Below are 14,631 nucleotides of genomic sequence, written 5' to 3' on the forward strand. Positions count from 1 at the left end.
GTGTAAAAAGCAGCCAGACTACATCAGCGGGGTCCCGCCCCATATGCATGCAGCCCCCAGTACCAGCGGCCAAAAGTGCATTGAACACAGCCCTACCACCAACCCCCGATAAAAAATAAATAAATACATTAAAAAAAAATAATAATAATTTAAAAAAAAACAAAATCCGCCGTGCCTCGGCCCCCTACCTAGATCACAGTTGGGGCAAATGGAGATAAGGCAACAGCAATGATATCAAGGGGCCTGTCACCCAGCAAACCTCTCCCTGCATATAAAGAAGTTCCACACTTCCTGCAGTGGTTCGCCATACCGGCCTACAGCCCCCAGGTGGAGAAAGCCAGGAAGACTCCAAATATACTATACCAGCCCGTGGTCAAACTCCGGCCAGCCCCAACCTCCTCGCTCGGGCCACAGGCGAGGCATACAGACTAGGAGCAGCATTTGTGTTGACTTGTGCACCCCCCCCCTCCTCTACCAGTCGCCTCAGGCACCCTGCGGGGGCACCCAAGCAGACATACAGGCGACAGCGAAGACTGCACTGATACCCTCAGACCCACACAAAAGGCGGTCCATACTCTACAGGGGCCCAGGGCCACGTCCTCTGATGCCACCCGAAGTGCTGGCCCCACTAGCCCTTACGCCCTGCCGGGGTCACAACACCAAGAGGCCGAATGCTCGTAGACACACGGACAGCACCAGAAAGAAATGTCTCCGAGCCAACACGGTGACACCTCCTGGCCCCCGCCTGATCAATATAGAGTCCACATCGCTCACAAAGATCAGGCGAGCAATACCACCCATAAGCACGACGCCTTCGAAGGGGTGAGAACTCAGAAGGAGACGACAGACCAAAGGAGACGCCTAAAGGGGAAGCCCAGGGACCCGCCAGGGGAGGCCCCGCCGGGAACTTTCCCAAATCGGGCGTGTACAAGCAGAACCGAAGCACTCGAAGGTACCACCAAGTGCACCCCCCTCAAACTGGCCACCCCGGAAAAAGAAGCGCAGAAGGGCATGCAACAAGCGGCACATTTTGCAGAACAGAAGATACACGCCAACCAAGACAAACCAAGCAATCTCCCAAGGCGCTCGATGCGTAACAAAACAGACATGGAAGTGCAGGCGCAGCGGCAGGCGATTCTAGCAGAAATTAAATTAATTGGCCAAAGGACCCAAGAAACGAACTGTATGGTCCAAGAGATCAAAAAAGACCTCCAAGACGTACAGAATCAGATAGCCATCCAAGCGGAAAGAACCACAGACAACGAACAGTGCATAAGCGCATAAGAAGATAACCAAACTACAATGGGAACCGACCTCGATGGAGTCATACGAGAGCTACAGAGACTGGGGGAAAAGTTGGAAGACCAGGAAAATCGCTCCCGAAGAAACAACCTGAGGGTAGTCGGGCTCCCTGAAAACACCAAAGCACAGACTTGGAAGGCTACATCTACGATCTTCTACTAAATGATCTCCACATCCCCAGCGCCAGAGAACTTACCATAGAACGGATACATCGGGTGCCAATCCCAAAACCCGCACCTATGAGCGCCCCTGAGTCATCATGAGGAGAGTCTTGAACTTTCAGCACAAAGTCCTCATCCTAAAGGCCTATCGTTCAGCGCCCCCGCTGCGTAAAAATGGTTCGATATTCAACGATTACTCCATCAAGGTCTCCAGACGGAGGAACAGCTTCAACCCCATATTTGAAGCACTGCAATCTATGGATCACAGACATTACCTAAAATTCCCTGCCACGTGGTGCATACACCTGGAAAGACAATGGCACCCGTTCATAGACCCAGAGGCAGCATGGCGATTTCTCCAGCAGCAAGTGTCTGCGGAATAGGTACCGCCAGCGGCAGAGGAAGTCTGGCCACCACGCGCCATGCAGCCCCAAACAGACAGCCAAAAACCCACAGGGCGCTGGCAGAGGGCAAGCAGGGGACCCAAGGGATGGAGCGCTGACCGTAGGGACCGCACCAACAACACATGACGGGCACAAGGAAAGTCCCCATGATCTACGAAATGGGCAACTTGACTCATCATATCCCTCCAACCATCCAGAGGGGCAGAGGGCGGAATGATCGCGGGCTGGCCTCGAGCCCCCATACAAGCCTAACCCGTGCCCCTAGGCACCCCCGCCCCCACGAACTAGTTCGGACATATGGGCAATGCTGGCGAGACAATAGCTCTTGCCTGCCAAGCTCATATACAGGTACTATATCCCAGTATTGGGTCTGTGCCATGTTCATGGTTAAGGTTAACAGGTCATAGTTCAGACCTCACAATGGTTACAGGGGGCATTCCCCTTCCAGAAGTTCATCCCCTTGAGTCAATATAGCGGCTTGTATTCGCCCCAAGGGCAAACTAGCGGGACCAAAAATCTGAACGGTCACAGGAGCAGCGCCGCAAATCGCACTCTCCACCGAACAAATGGCTAAAATCTCCTGCGTGACCCTAAACATTCAGGGCCTGGGCCACCCCATCAAACGAAAATGCATGCTGAACCTGATAAGGGACATGCAAGGGGATATCGTCTTCCTACAGGAGACTCACCTTTTTTTTTTTTTTTTTTTATTTTTTTTTTATTATATTTCAACCAACAACACAATACAGACCAAATATACAGTACAAGATGCCATAATACAGTTTGAATGTGCACATTATACAATTTGATCTCCGCACCCCAAAGCCCACCCCCCCTACGAGCCCATCAGGTTTGTTCACTCTGTGTTCACGCCGCGCGGTGGGGTCTGTTCTCCTTTGGAATCCACCAAATCTGGCATCGTTCCAAACAATTCCGCTATCAATGATTTCCAAGCCATCAGGGTTCCCACCTCTTCTACCCCTCTCATCATACTGGACTCCTGCCATGCCATAGTCTCTGCTTCCGCCCACTTTTGCAATTCCTTCCACCATATCTCCACCTGCGGTTTATGACAAGCCTTCCACCCCATGGCAATCCTCCTCTTAGCCAGCACATATGCCAAGTCCTTTAATCTGTTAACATGCTTCAGTTTCTGCGATCTAGGGAACCCCCCCAATAGGCAGGCCCAGGCCGATTCTACAACCAGTGTGACTCCTTTATCCGCCAGTTTCGCCGCTATCTCGCTCCAGAAGCGCCCAACCACAGGGCAGGACCAAAACATGTGTGTCATGTCAGCCCGTTCTTCATTGCACTTGGGACATGCTTGTCTACCTACATTTTTAAACCTTGATATCCTCAGGGGTGTCATGTACGCCCTATGCGTTATGTATAATTGTATTTGTTTCAACCTAGCGTTTCTCGACACCTTCTGATGATACCACAAAGCCCGCTCCCACATCTCGTCTTCCATCGGGGTTCCCACTTCAGCTTCCCAATCTAATCGTAGTTGCGTTGGTTCTTTACCAATCCTAAGCATCAGCATGTCATACAATCTTGAAATCTCGTGCCCTCCATCTGTTATGTCATATATTGCGTCTACAATACCATTCGGCTCTGCTTCAAGAATAGCTTCGGGCCAAGTTTTCATAATTTCCCGCGCCAATCTATGATATGTAATATATTGACCTACGTGTAGACCTGTTTCCTCACCCAACTCCTCAAAACTTATGATGGCTCCCTCCCGCCAGACATCTCCCACCGTTGCCAACCCCACTGATTCCCAGTGATTTCTGATCATCCTCCGCAGTTGCACATCTCCCTTAGCCAGTGCCACCAGCGGTATTTGCGGGGAGCACGGAGCCGGGATTTCCATCATCCTGCACGCGCGGCGCCAAATCCTCCACCCAAGCATCATCATTTTGGGGCGCCCTTGCATTTCTGTTTCGGATAACCAGATCACTTCCTTTAAATAAAATGGGTCACAGTCTGCACTAAACAATCTAAATTCGGGGGTACTTTCATCCGAGAGCCATTTAGCAACGTACTGCAATTGGCCCGCTACGTAGTAGGCCTCATAGTTGGGGAGCCGTATCCCTCCTTTTTCGTAAAAGTTTTGCAGTTTCCACAATGCCATCCTGCACCTAGTTCCTTGCCACAAAAAGTCCCTGCTTATACTATTAAGCTTGGCAAAAAACTTCCCGGGTATGAGGTGTGGAATGTTCCCGAAGTAATGCAGAAGTCTGGGCAGAACCACCATCTTAAGCATTGCACTGCGCCCCATCATAGCTAGCGGCAGCTTCCCCCAAAATTGCATACTTTTCTCTATTTTCCCCACGGCTACCTCCGTGTTGTGCTTATGTTCTTGTTCAACCGTATGATACACATCTATCCCAAGGTACCGAAAGGTATCAATAGCCCAAGGGGCTTGCAATACCGGCAGCCGTTCTGCGGGGAGTCCCTTATAGTTACCCAATGGGAAAATTACAGACTTCTGAGGATTCACAGCTATTCCAGACAGCCCCGCATACCGTTCCATAACCTCCAAAATATACTGGAGATTCTCCTCCGGATGCTTCAGGTACAATAACATGTCGTCTGCGTATAAAGAGATCAAATATCGTTCCCCACCCACTTCGATGCCTATGGTGTCATACTGCTGTCTGAGGTATATAGCCAAAGGCTCCAATGCCAATATGTATAGCATAGGGGACCACGGGCATCCCTGTCTAGTACCTCTGCCTAACCGCCATCTCTCTGAAATAACAGCTCCCGTCTTAACTCTAGCAAGCGGCGCGCTGTATAACATCTTTGCCCATCTCACATATCCGGGCCCCATCCCATATTCCGCCAGAGTCGACAGCAGCCATGGCCATTTGACAGAGTCGAAAGCCTTTACCGCATCCAAGGACACCACTGCCATGTCACCTTCATTCTCCCCCGCCCATTCAATGACTCGGTGGAGTCGCCTGTGATTATGGGTTATGTTCCTGTTTGGAACATAACCCGTCTGATCCGGGTGTATGAGTTTGTCTATGACCCTTCGCAGTCTGTTTGCCAAGACAGCTGTTAATATCTTGCTGTCTTGATTCAGCATTGATAGTGGTCTGTAGGAGCCACAACTATGCCCAGGCTTATTTGGTTTAAGTAGCGGAATTATAATTGCTTCCCTTAGCGACTCTGGCAGTTGTCCCGTCTCAAACGCTTCATTTAGCATATTCAGCATCGGAGGGAGCACCTCTGCCATGTACGCTTTATAAAACTCGCTCGGAAACCCGTCCGCCCCTGGGGTTTTACTTGTAGGTAACTGTCTCACCACTGCTTCTAGCTCCTCTAAAGTGATTGGTGCATCCAACTCTTCCCTCTCTTCAGTACTTATCCTGGGCAGACCTATATCTTCGAGTGTTTCTTTTATCCTCTCTTGATTATCTTCCCCAACGTCCCCATACAATTCCCTGTAATACATGGCAAATTCCTGATTAACTCCCTCCTGGGTGTCCGCTACACTGCCGTCTTCTCTTGTTATTGCCCTAATGGTGGGTCTGGGGGTTTCGCTCTTATATAACCACGCCAGAAGCCGTCCTGTTTTGTCACCACCCGCGTGCTGTTTCTCTATGTATTTCTTATAATTCAGTTTACACAACCTATCCCAATGCTCTCCACACGTCTGTTGAAGTTGAAGTATCCGTTCCGCATTCGATCCGGTATCGCCATCCTCCCTTTGTGCTTTTTCCAACTCCCTCTCAGCCTCTTGTAAATCAGCCAGGATACCGCCTTGCAGACTTTGGGACTTTGCTATGGCCACGCCTCTCAGCACTACTTTAAAGGCCTCCCATAACGTGCACGCCGAGTCTACACTACCAGTGTTCTCCTCAAAGTAATTTATGATCTCCTCCCTTACCTCTTCTTTGAACACAGGATCTTTAAGCGCTTCCGCTCGGAGCCGCCACGTCGGGATCCTTGCTCTTGGGGGGCAGTATTGCCAGCTGACGATCAAGGGCGAGTGGTCCGACAGGACTCTCGCTTTATATTCCACCCGTACCATTTCCGTTATTAGGCCTGACGTAGCAAAGACATAGTCTAGTCTAGTGGACAGCTGTTGTGGGGCCGAGTAGTGAGAGTATTGTCTTTCTTGGGGGTGCTTCATTCTCCATACATCAGTCAGGTCAAAATCATTGAGCAATGCTTGTAACACCCGTGCCGCTGGGGCAGGTTTTTCCCACTTCTGATCTGATCGATCCATCCTTGGATCTAGTACACAGTTAAAATCCCCCCCCCAGATTACCGCACTTCCCATGCACATACCAAGGTTAGCACTCAGGGTTCTGAAATACATCGCTGTATTCTGATTGGGAGCGTATGTATTGATTATACTTATCTCTCTGTTCTCTATCAGGCCTCTGAGTATGACCATTCTCCCGTCCGCTTTAGCAGTTTCCTGTAACACATGAAAGGGGACATGCGGGGCCACCCAGATAAGGACCCCTCTAGCATAAGCCGAATATGTTGAGCCCACCACCACTCCTTTCCATTTCCTCTTAATCATTTCCAGTCTCTCTTTTGTCAAATGGGTCTCTTGTAATAGCGCAATGTCTATCTTTTGTCTTCGCAAGTATAGCATAACCTTATTTCTCTTCAAATAACTGTTTAGACCCCTAACATTCCACGTCATGATTTTAAGGTCCCCCATGGCTTGTCATGATTTCCTCCCCCACCCAGGCCGCGTAATCCACTACTCGTGCCCGTTCTCGTCTGTTTAGGCTCGTATCCCAGTTCAAACTTCCCTCAACTACACACACCCCAAACACCCCTCCCTCCCCCTTATCTCGCCCAACCACACCCAACTCCCCACACCTCCCACCCCCCATTCTTCCCCCCAACTCCCTCCCCAACTGTTGCCCAGCTCCATCCCTGGATCTCAGGCTCCCCCGCATCTAGCACTTTCTGGCTTCCGCCTGTACTCGATGCTCCGCGGGGTAAGACCGCCCTACTGGCTAGCCTACTAAGACTAATATGGGGGGATAGGGTGCTCACGTCCTACCGCTCCTACTAGCTATAAACTCAACGCACTTAACTGTACAGCTACCACATATGTATACACTTTGCTGTATTCAAGTCCTTGTGTTCGCCCAAGTCCATGGGATCTGCCTCAAGTGCCACCCGTACCCAGTGATACCTTCAGCCATAGCCATCCTCCACAGTTCCACTGGATACCCACTGCACATTTTGTCCACGTCCATCCAGCCTTAGTTTCTCCCCCATTCGAGGACCCCCGCCCACTTACCCCCCAATGTCCACGCCATCGGCTCCTCAAGCGTCATTCTCTCGACGATCCCGACCAGCATCTTGATCCGGGCAACCCTGCAAGTCCAACCACGATCCCGCATCCTCCGGTGTATCAAAAAAAAACGCTTTGCTCTTGTGTAGCACTTTCAGTTTCGCCGGATACAGGAGCATGTATTTAATGCCAGCTGCCCGCAGTCTCCTCTTGATGGCCACGTAGCTATACCTCTGCCTTTGCACCAACATCGTGTAGTCCGGGTATGCCGTGATGTTTGCAGACGCCCTCTCTATTGTTCCGCCCTTACGGAAGTATTCCAGGATCTTTTCTCTGTCTCTGTAATTTAAGATCCTCGCAATTATTGGTCTCGGTGGGGCCCCAGGTCGTGGTTTCCTCATCAGGGCGCGATGCGCACGTTCCACCGCGAACCCCTGTGAGAGCTTATCTGCTCCTATCTCCTGGAGGATCATGTTCTCCACGTAGTTAGTAGGGTCTTGGCCTTCTACTCCCTCCGGCAGTCCAACCACCCGAATGTTATTTCTCCTCGCCCTTCCTTCTGCCTCCTCAACCCGGTTCTCGAGATTGGCAACCTGTTGCTTTAACATATGGACCTCTTGCGCGTTTTTTGTACTGACTTCCGTATTGGTCTTCACTTCACTTTCCAGACCACTCGTTCTCTCCGCCAGCGCTCTGACGTCTTGTCGTAGCAGGGTGAGTTCAGTTCCTACCGCGTCTATTTTATTCTCTAAGGCTGTCTGCAGGTCCGCCACTGCTGAGCCCCATTTGGTGCTCATCTCCGCTATGGCCGCCAGGATCTTATGGTTGTCCCCATCTGGTGCCTCCTCTACGGGGGTCGCGGCCGTGCTCTGCGCCAATGTAGTAGAGGTCTTCTGTGCTTTCGCGAACTCCTCCATCGTTGGCTGCTTGGTCTTGGCTCTCAGCCCTTTCGCCGACATAGCACCACCCTGTGCACTTATCCGGATCTGGCTATGCGCTGTATTGGAGGTACCTCCCGGTATTCAATAAGTTGGGGTTGCGGTCTCCCAACTCGCGCCAATGCTATGGTACGTGCGACAGCCTCCGGGTGAATTGTGCTTTGCCACATGTGTTCGCTTATGCAATCTTTTTCTGGCGCATGTAATACAGTCAGTGTTAGGGTGCACCTCGAGGATGCGTTCAGTTCCGCTCACCAGTGTGCCTTTAGACTAGCATTCAGTACTTCCCAGTGCCATGTAGGGGGATGCTGCCCATTTGCAGCCTATTCGGTTGTTCCCAGCAGTCATGCCGGTGTGCTCAAGTACTACGGACGTAGGCCCCATCTGCATTCACACTCCCTGTGGTTCTTGTGCTCAGCGCGTACCTTCATGTGCGGCCACGGGTCTGTCTGCGTCCGTCCTGCAGAACTGATTAGCTCATCAGGCAGGCAACGCTCTCCTCCCGTTGCAGGGCCCAGTGTCGTTATCCAATATGTTGCGGCACACCCCAGCAGTCACGCGCCCTCAAAGTGCCTACAGCAGACACCCAGGGCCACAGCTGTGCTCGCCAAGCCAACCGAATTCCACGATCCTATTCAGGCGGATCAGTCTGCAACTGTAGCTTCTCCCCGGGGCAGCCGCTCCATTTCAACGTTACGTTCCTCCAGATCCTTTTGGTATCGGCCGCCGCCGCCGTCTTGGTTTCGGGAAACAAAGTATCCAAGAAGCTTTTCCCAGGGCCACGGGCGCGCCGCCAGTCAGCACGCACCGCGCCCGGTGTCTTCACACGCCGCTTCCAGTCAGCTGGGAAGTCGAGCAGATCAAACTGCAGCTGCGGCCTCTTCCTAGAGCCGCCGCTCCGTCCCAAGAATACGTTCCCTCAGATCCTTTTGTTATCGGCCGCCGCCGCAATATTAGTCGCTTTCTCACGACTGGGTACGATTAACAAAGTATCAAAAAGCTTTTCCAGGGCTACGGGTGCGCCGCCCGCCAGCACGCACCGCGCTCGGTATCTTCACACTCCGCTTCTAGTCAGCTGTGAAGTCGTGCAGTTCGATCTGCAGCTGTAGTCTCTCCCTGGAGCCGCCGCTCCGTCACAAGAATACGGTCCCTCAGATCCCTTTGTTATCGGCCGCCGCCGCCATCTTGGTCCCCGTCCTCCGACTGGCGTCGAGAAACAAAGTATCAAAATAGCTTCCCCAGAGCTGCGGGCGCACCGCCAGCCAGCACACACTGCGCCCGGTGTCTTCACACGCTACTTCCAGTCTTCGAAGTTGTTTTAAGTCAATAAGTGTGCAGTTCTGTGTCGGATGCACTCGACGGATCACGGAGCTCACGGAGCTCGCAGCCTATTCCATGGCTGCCTAGCCACGCCCCCCCCCTACAGGAGACTCACCTTAACGGGATAGAAGCAGAGAAGCTGACACGGGGATGGGTGGGGGCGGCGGCACACTCGCCTCAACATGGGAAACGCAGGGTCTCAATCCTGATACATAAACGGATCCCGCTGCAGATCCAGCACACAATTAGCGACAAGGCAGGGCGAGATATCCTTATCCAAGGCCAATTTTTCCACCACCCGATCACACTACTTAACCTATACGCCCCCACCACGGACTCCCCAGAATTCTTGGTTAATACATTTGCTGAATGTGCCAAACACATGGGCAACATCACGATCATAGGGGGTGACTTTACTCTGGCCCTAGACCCAGGCAGGGATCGCAGCGGCCCAACAATAAGGAGCATAACCAACATGAAGACTAGCCCTGAACACTCTATTGTCCGATCTACAATTAGTAGATGTATGGAGACACACCCATCCCAACGATCTAGACTTCACCCACTATTCCCACCGCCATGACTGCTCTCACGCCTGGACTATTGGCTAATGCCCGCCAACACCACGCATATGGTGACAGGCTGTGAGATCCAACCGACCACCATCTCAGACCATGCCCCGATCCTGCTCTGCCTCACGCTCCCGGAAACACCCCGGAAACCTATTTCTTGGCGCTTAAATCTCAGGCTTCTTCAATAGCCTGTACTAGTGGGAAGCCTGGCGGAGGACACAGACAACTTCTGGGCAGATAACCTAACCCCGGGGTTCACACCCTATAGATGCTGGGATGTCTACAAGTCATTCATTAGGGGGCAGTGCATCTCACGCTGGGCCCACAAAATCAATACGTGGGGCGAAAGGGAGACCACCCTGACGAGGGAGCTAAAGACACTAGAGAACAGGCATAAGGTAACACGGGATGCATCACTCCGACCCCGGATTGCGAAGACTAGGAGCGAAATCAAACAAATCACCACTGACAAGGCACAGAAAGCATATACTAGCTGGGCTCAAAACTATTATCTAGAAGGGGAGAAATCTCTACGGAGAATGGCATTAGCCCTCAAGCAACGTCAAGCCACCCAACTAATCACCTCAATCGAGGACGATGCTGGCACGCTGATTGAAGGAGATGATCGAATAAATACCAGGTTCGCTGAGTTTTATCGTGAGCTCTACATGGACACGGACACATGCACCCCTCAGCAAATCGACACATTCCTAGAATCCGTATCCCTACCCTGTATCACCGCGGACCAAGCAACTGCCCTGGATACACCTATCACTCCCGAAGAGATCACTCGCGCTATCAGATCCCTGTCTGGGGGAAAGGCGTCAGGCCCAGGTGGCATCCCGATTGACTTTTACAAACACCTAGCGGACGAAATCCCCCCACGCCTGGCCGAGGTATTTGTGGAAGCCCTAACACGCAAACGCCTACCCAGGTCCATGCTGGGTGCAAATATCATAGTATTTTACAAGAAGGGGAAAGACCCGGAACAATGCGGGTCCTACAGGCCAATCTCCTTAATAAACGGTGACGCCAAAATACTGGCAAAATGCCAATCTTATGCCACTACTTGTCCACAAAGACCAGACAGGATTCATCAAGGGACGACACTCCAGAGACAATATCCGTAGAGTGCTACATATAATTGCTGACATACGAGAACCCCACTACGCTATAATAGCGGTAGATGCTGAGAAAGCATTTGATAAAGTGCAATGGAGGTTCATGTTCAAAGCGCTCCAAAAATGTGGCCTTCCCGCCAGTCTAATACAACTAATTAAACTCCTTTACACTGAGCCTACTGCAATGGTGGTCATGAATGGCGTGGTTTCAGAAGAGTTCACGCTACAATCGGGTATACGCCAAGGCTGCCCGCTCTCACCGCTCTGTACGCCCTGTCGAATGAACCTATGGCAGTAAAAATGCACACAGATCCAGCATGGGCGGGAATCCGGCAGGGAATGGAAGAACACAAAGTTTCGCTATACGCGGATGACCTCCTGCTTTACGTCAGCGACTGCCCTGAGGCACTCCCCTATATCAAAACCTTTCTACAAGACAAAGGTCCAATAGGGGGCTATAGAGAGAATTGGAGCAAGACTGAGGTTATGCCCCTCCGCCGTGACATCCCCTAGGACCCCAGAGGCATCGCACCCTTCACGCTCCAGTCTCAATCCCTGAAGTATCTGGGGATCCAACTAAGTGCTAATATATCTGAACTCAGAGACCTGAACTACCCACAGGTCCTCGATAACATCCGGAAAGGCCTCAAGAGATGGGATACGCTGACGCTTGCGCAATCGGGAAAAATCAATGTACTAAAAATGAACTCTTTCCCCAAGCTCATCTATATTGCATCGATGGTCCCAGCCGCGCCGACAAATCACATGCCCAGGGAGCTAAACAAGGCAGTCAGCAAGTTCATCTGGAGGGGCAAGAGAGCCAGAGTCTGCCTCGCAGTACTGCAGATGCACAAATCGTCTGGAGGCCTGGCAGTCCCATCCCTCGGGGCCTACTGCCAAGCGGCTCAATTAGTATGGACAAAGTGGTGGCTTAACGCAAACGAAAGCACCAGCTGGCACAGCATGGAAATGTCCATCATGGCTCCTCTTCGCCTCATCGAAATCATGGCGACACCACTGCATAAGCGCCCGATCAATATCAAAACACATCTCATAATTGGACCAACCCTCCAACAATGGCACAGGCTCTGAGCGACACAGGGGGTGCTAACCAAATGCCCACCGCCGTGGGCCAGCATAAGGTTGGTTATGGCCTGGGGAGCCCTGCAGGTATTACAACATAAACAAACTGATACTTGGACCAATGTTCGAATAATGGACATTCTGGAAGAGGGGATAACGGTGGGATTCTCGGACGCCCGCTGGAAGCTGGGGCTGGGGCTGGGAGACTGGCTACTCTACCACTCCATCCAAACGACAATACTCCAGCACACCACAGACTAATCCAGGTCTCAGCCCCCACACTGTGCGAAAAAGAAATGGACCACATCACCGCTGCCTTCCCATGCATCCGCACCTTCTACTCAATGGCCATCCCCAACAACCTCCACAGGCTGAACACTCTAGCAGCAGCCTGGACGGCAGACGTGGGCATATCGAGCTCACCATACATTCAAAGAAGCTTCGCAGCAATCCCAAGAGCCTCCCTTAATCTCAGAAATGAAGACATCCAATTCAGAGTCATCCAGCGCCTGTATTACACCCCAGATAAAATGCACAAAATGGGTATCGGACGCAGCAACCAATGCTGGAGAGGCTGCCAGGATGCTGGGACCCTGGGCCACACACTGTGGTCGTGTCCAGGTATAACCGCCTACTTGGAGCGGGTCATCTGGACAATCAATGGTATAAAAGGCGCTGCCGTCCCCTTCTCACCACTGGCGCTAGTGCTGGGGGATGATGACACAGACTGGCACCAAGACCCACTAGTTTGCAAGATGATCTCCCTTATGTTTTCGGCGAGGAAACTCCTGATACTGCATTGGAAATCGGCCCGACCGCCGTCGGCCACCGAATGGACCAAATCACTTAAAACAATATGTAGACTAGAGCGGGCAGCCTACAACAGACTAATGTCCGCCAACCCCATTAAATGCTGCCATTTCGGCGATCTACTGGAGGCGTTTGTATGACCAGCCCACACCGGACCCAACTCAAGAGAAATGGCCAGGTGGCAAAGAGGACCTATCGAGCATACCAGGAAGGGCCGATCTCTTTTGGGGCTACAAGCCGGACAAGAGGGAGCGAGAGGGAGGGGTATTCAAGACAACCAAGGCCCGCTCAGAAACTACTTTAGCCGCTCCTCATCTACTCTTATCCCTTCCTTAAGAACACATGGGACCCCCGCAGGGGCAAAGATCGGTGCCCTACCACCCCCGCTGAGGCCGTCCTCAGGTGAAAGAGAAAATTAAGGGGGAAAACGAAAAAGAGAGGGGAATGTTTTGGTTTAAAATGTTTATGCTAACTGACCTTGTTGTTCGCTTTTGTTATTCTACTATACTTGTACCTGAAAACTGAATAAATGGAGTTTGGAAAAAAAAAATCATTACACCATACTAGTATGCCCGGTTTAAGAAATTCTTCTTGAATCTGTAATCGCATAGTTAATTCGCAATCCAAACAAGAAAACACTCCCCTCTCTGTAATATTATTGGATATGATTATATAAAGGGTCACTTGGTGGAACTTATCATTTTTAGAAGAGCTCAGTTACCAAAGAATTCATCATATTCAATATCCAATGATACTCTGTTCACTTGGAAAGAATGCATATTGCCTGAAAAGTATTGTACATTTCTGAATATCTTATGCCCTAATTGTATGTGTCGGTAGTAGCAGGAATATTTCCCTAGCGAGGATCTTTTGCAGGCCCAACAAATGCTATTCATAACAATTTGCAGGTAACCTCCGGGGCTTGTGCCAAATGAATGCTTGAGAAGGTGGACATTGTCTTCATGTGCTGCTAATGTGTTTCTGAGCAGCACTCGGGGGGGGGGGGGGGTGGGGGGGGGGCGATCTGGGAAAGTGCACGCATGCACAGCATATTGGGAACATAGGGGTACATTGTGGAAATTAACTTTTAGGACCTACCTATTTTGGCAAATACGGCACAGAGAGGTAAGCGTGCCCAGTGTGAGACAGGCATGGTATCGAGAGAGACACAGACTCAAGTTTTATAGTTTCAAAACCTTTATTTACTACAATGCTGGGGTTAGTGTAATGCCTAACTGGCCATAACTCTAAAGGGATCGTTTCCTCAATTGATGTTTCTAAGAGTCGTTGATGTCTGAAAAACCAAAATATGTCTGTGTCTAAACCTATGTTTGCCCTCACTCTCTACTAAAATGTGGTAGGAAGGAAAAATAGTGATTCAAAAAGAAATGCATACCAAGGCTGGTTTCAAGTGGTCTTCTCACCAGGTGTGGCTTGGTTAGTATCATCAATGTTTAGCACAATCAAAAAGAAGTTGTTCATCAGCACTTCTGCACATGGTTCTTATACTATGTTCAGCAATTCCCAATGTCTTTAGTTCCAGGGGATTCCTTTCCCCAAGCTTCACTCCTTCAAAATTTCAAATCAAACAAAAATATAACAGTTTCTTTTAGGCTTCTCAGGGGTCCCTTCCCCAATCGTATGC

General features: G+C 50.9%; 1 protein-coding gene across 1 annotated transcript in view; it reads left to right on the forward strand.

Annotated features, from left to right (window-relative positions):
* The window catches only part of MRPS27 (mitochondrial ribosomal protein S27), an 874,008-nt gene that overhangs the window by 18,707 nt on the left and 840,670 nt on the right, over positions 1–14,631 (forward strand). The window lies entirely within an intron of this gene.

Source organism: Ambystoma mexicanum, chromosome 6p (assembly GCF_040938575.1).
Source record: "Ambystoma mexicanum isolate Mex_15411 chromosome 6p, UKY_AmexF1_1, whole genome shotgun sequence".
NCBI lineage: Eukaryota > Metazoa > Chordata > Amphibia > Caudata > Ambystomatidae > Ambystoma > Ambystoma mexicanum.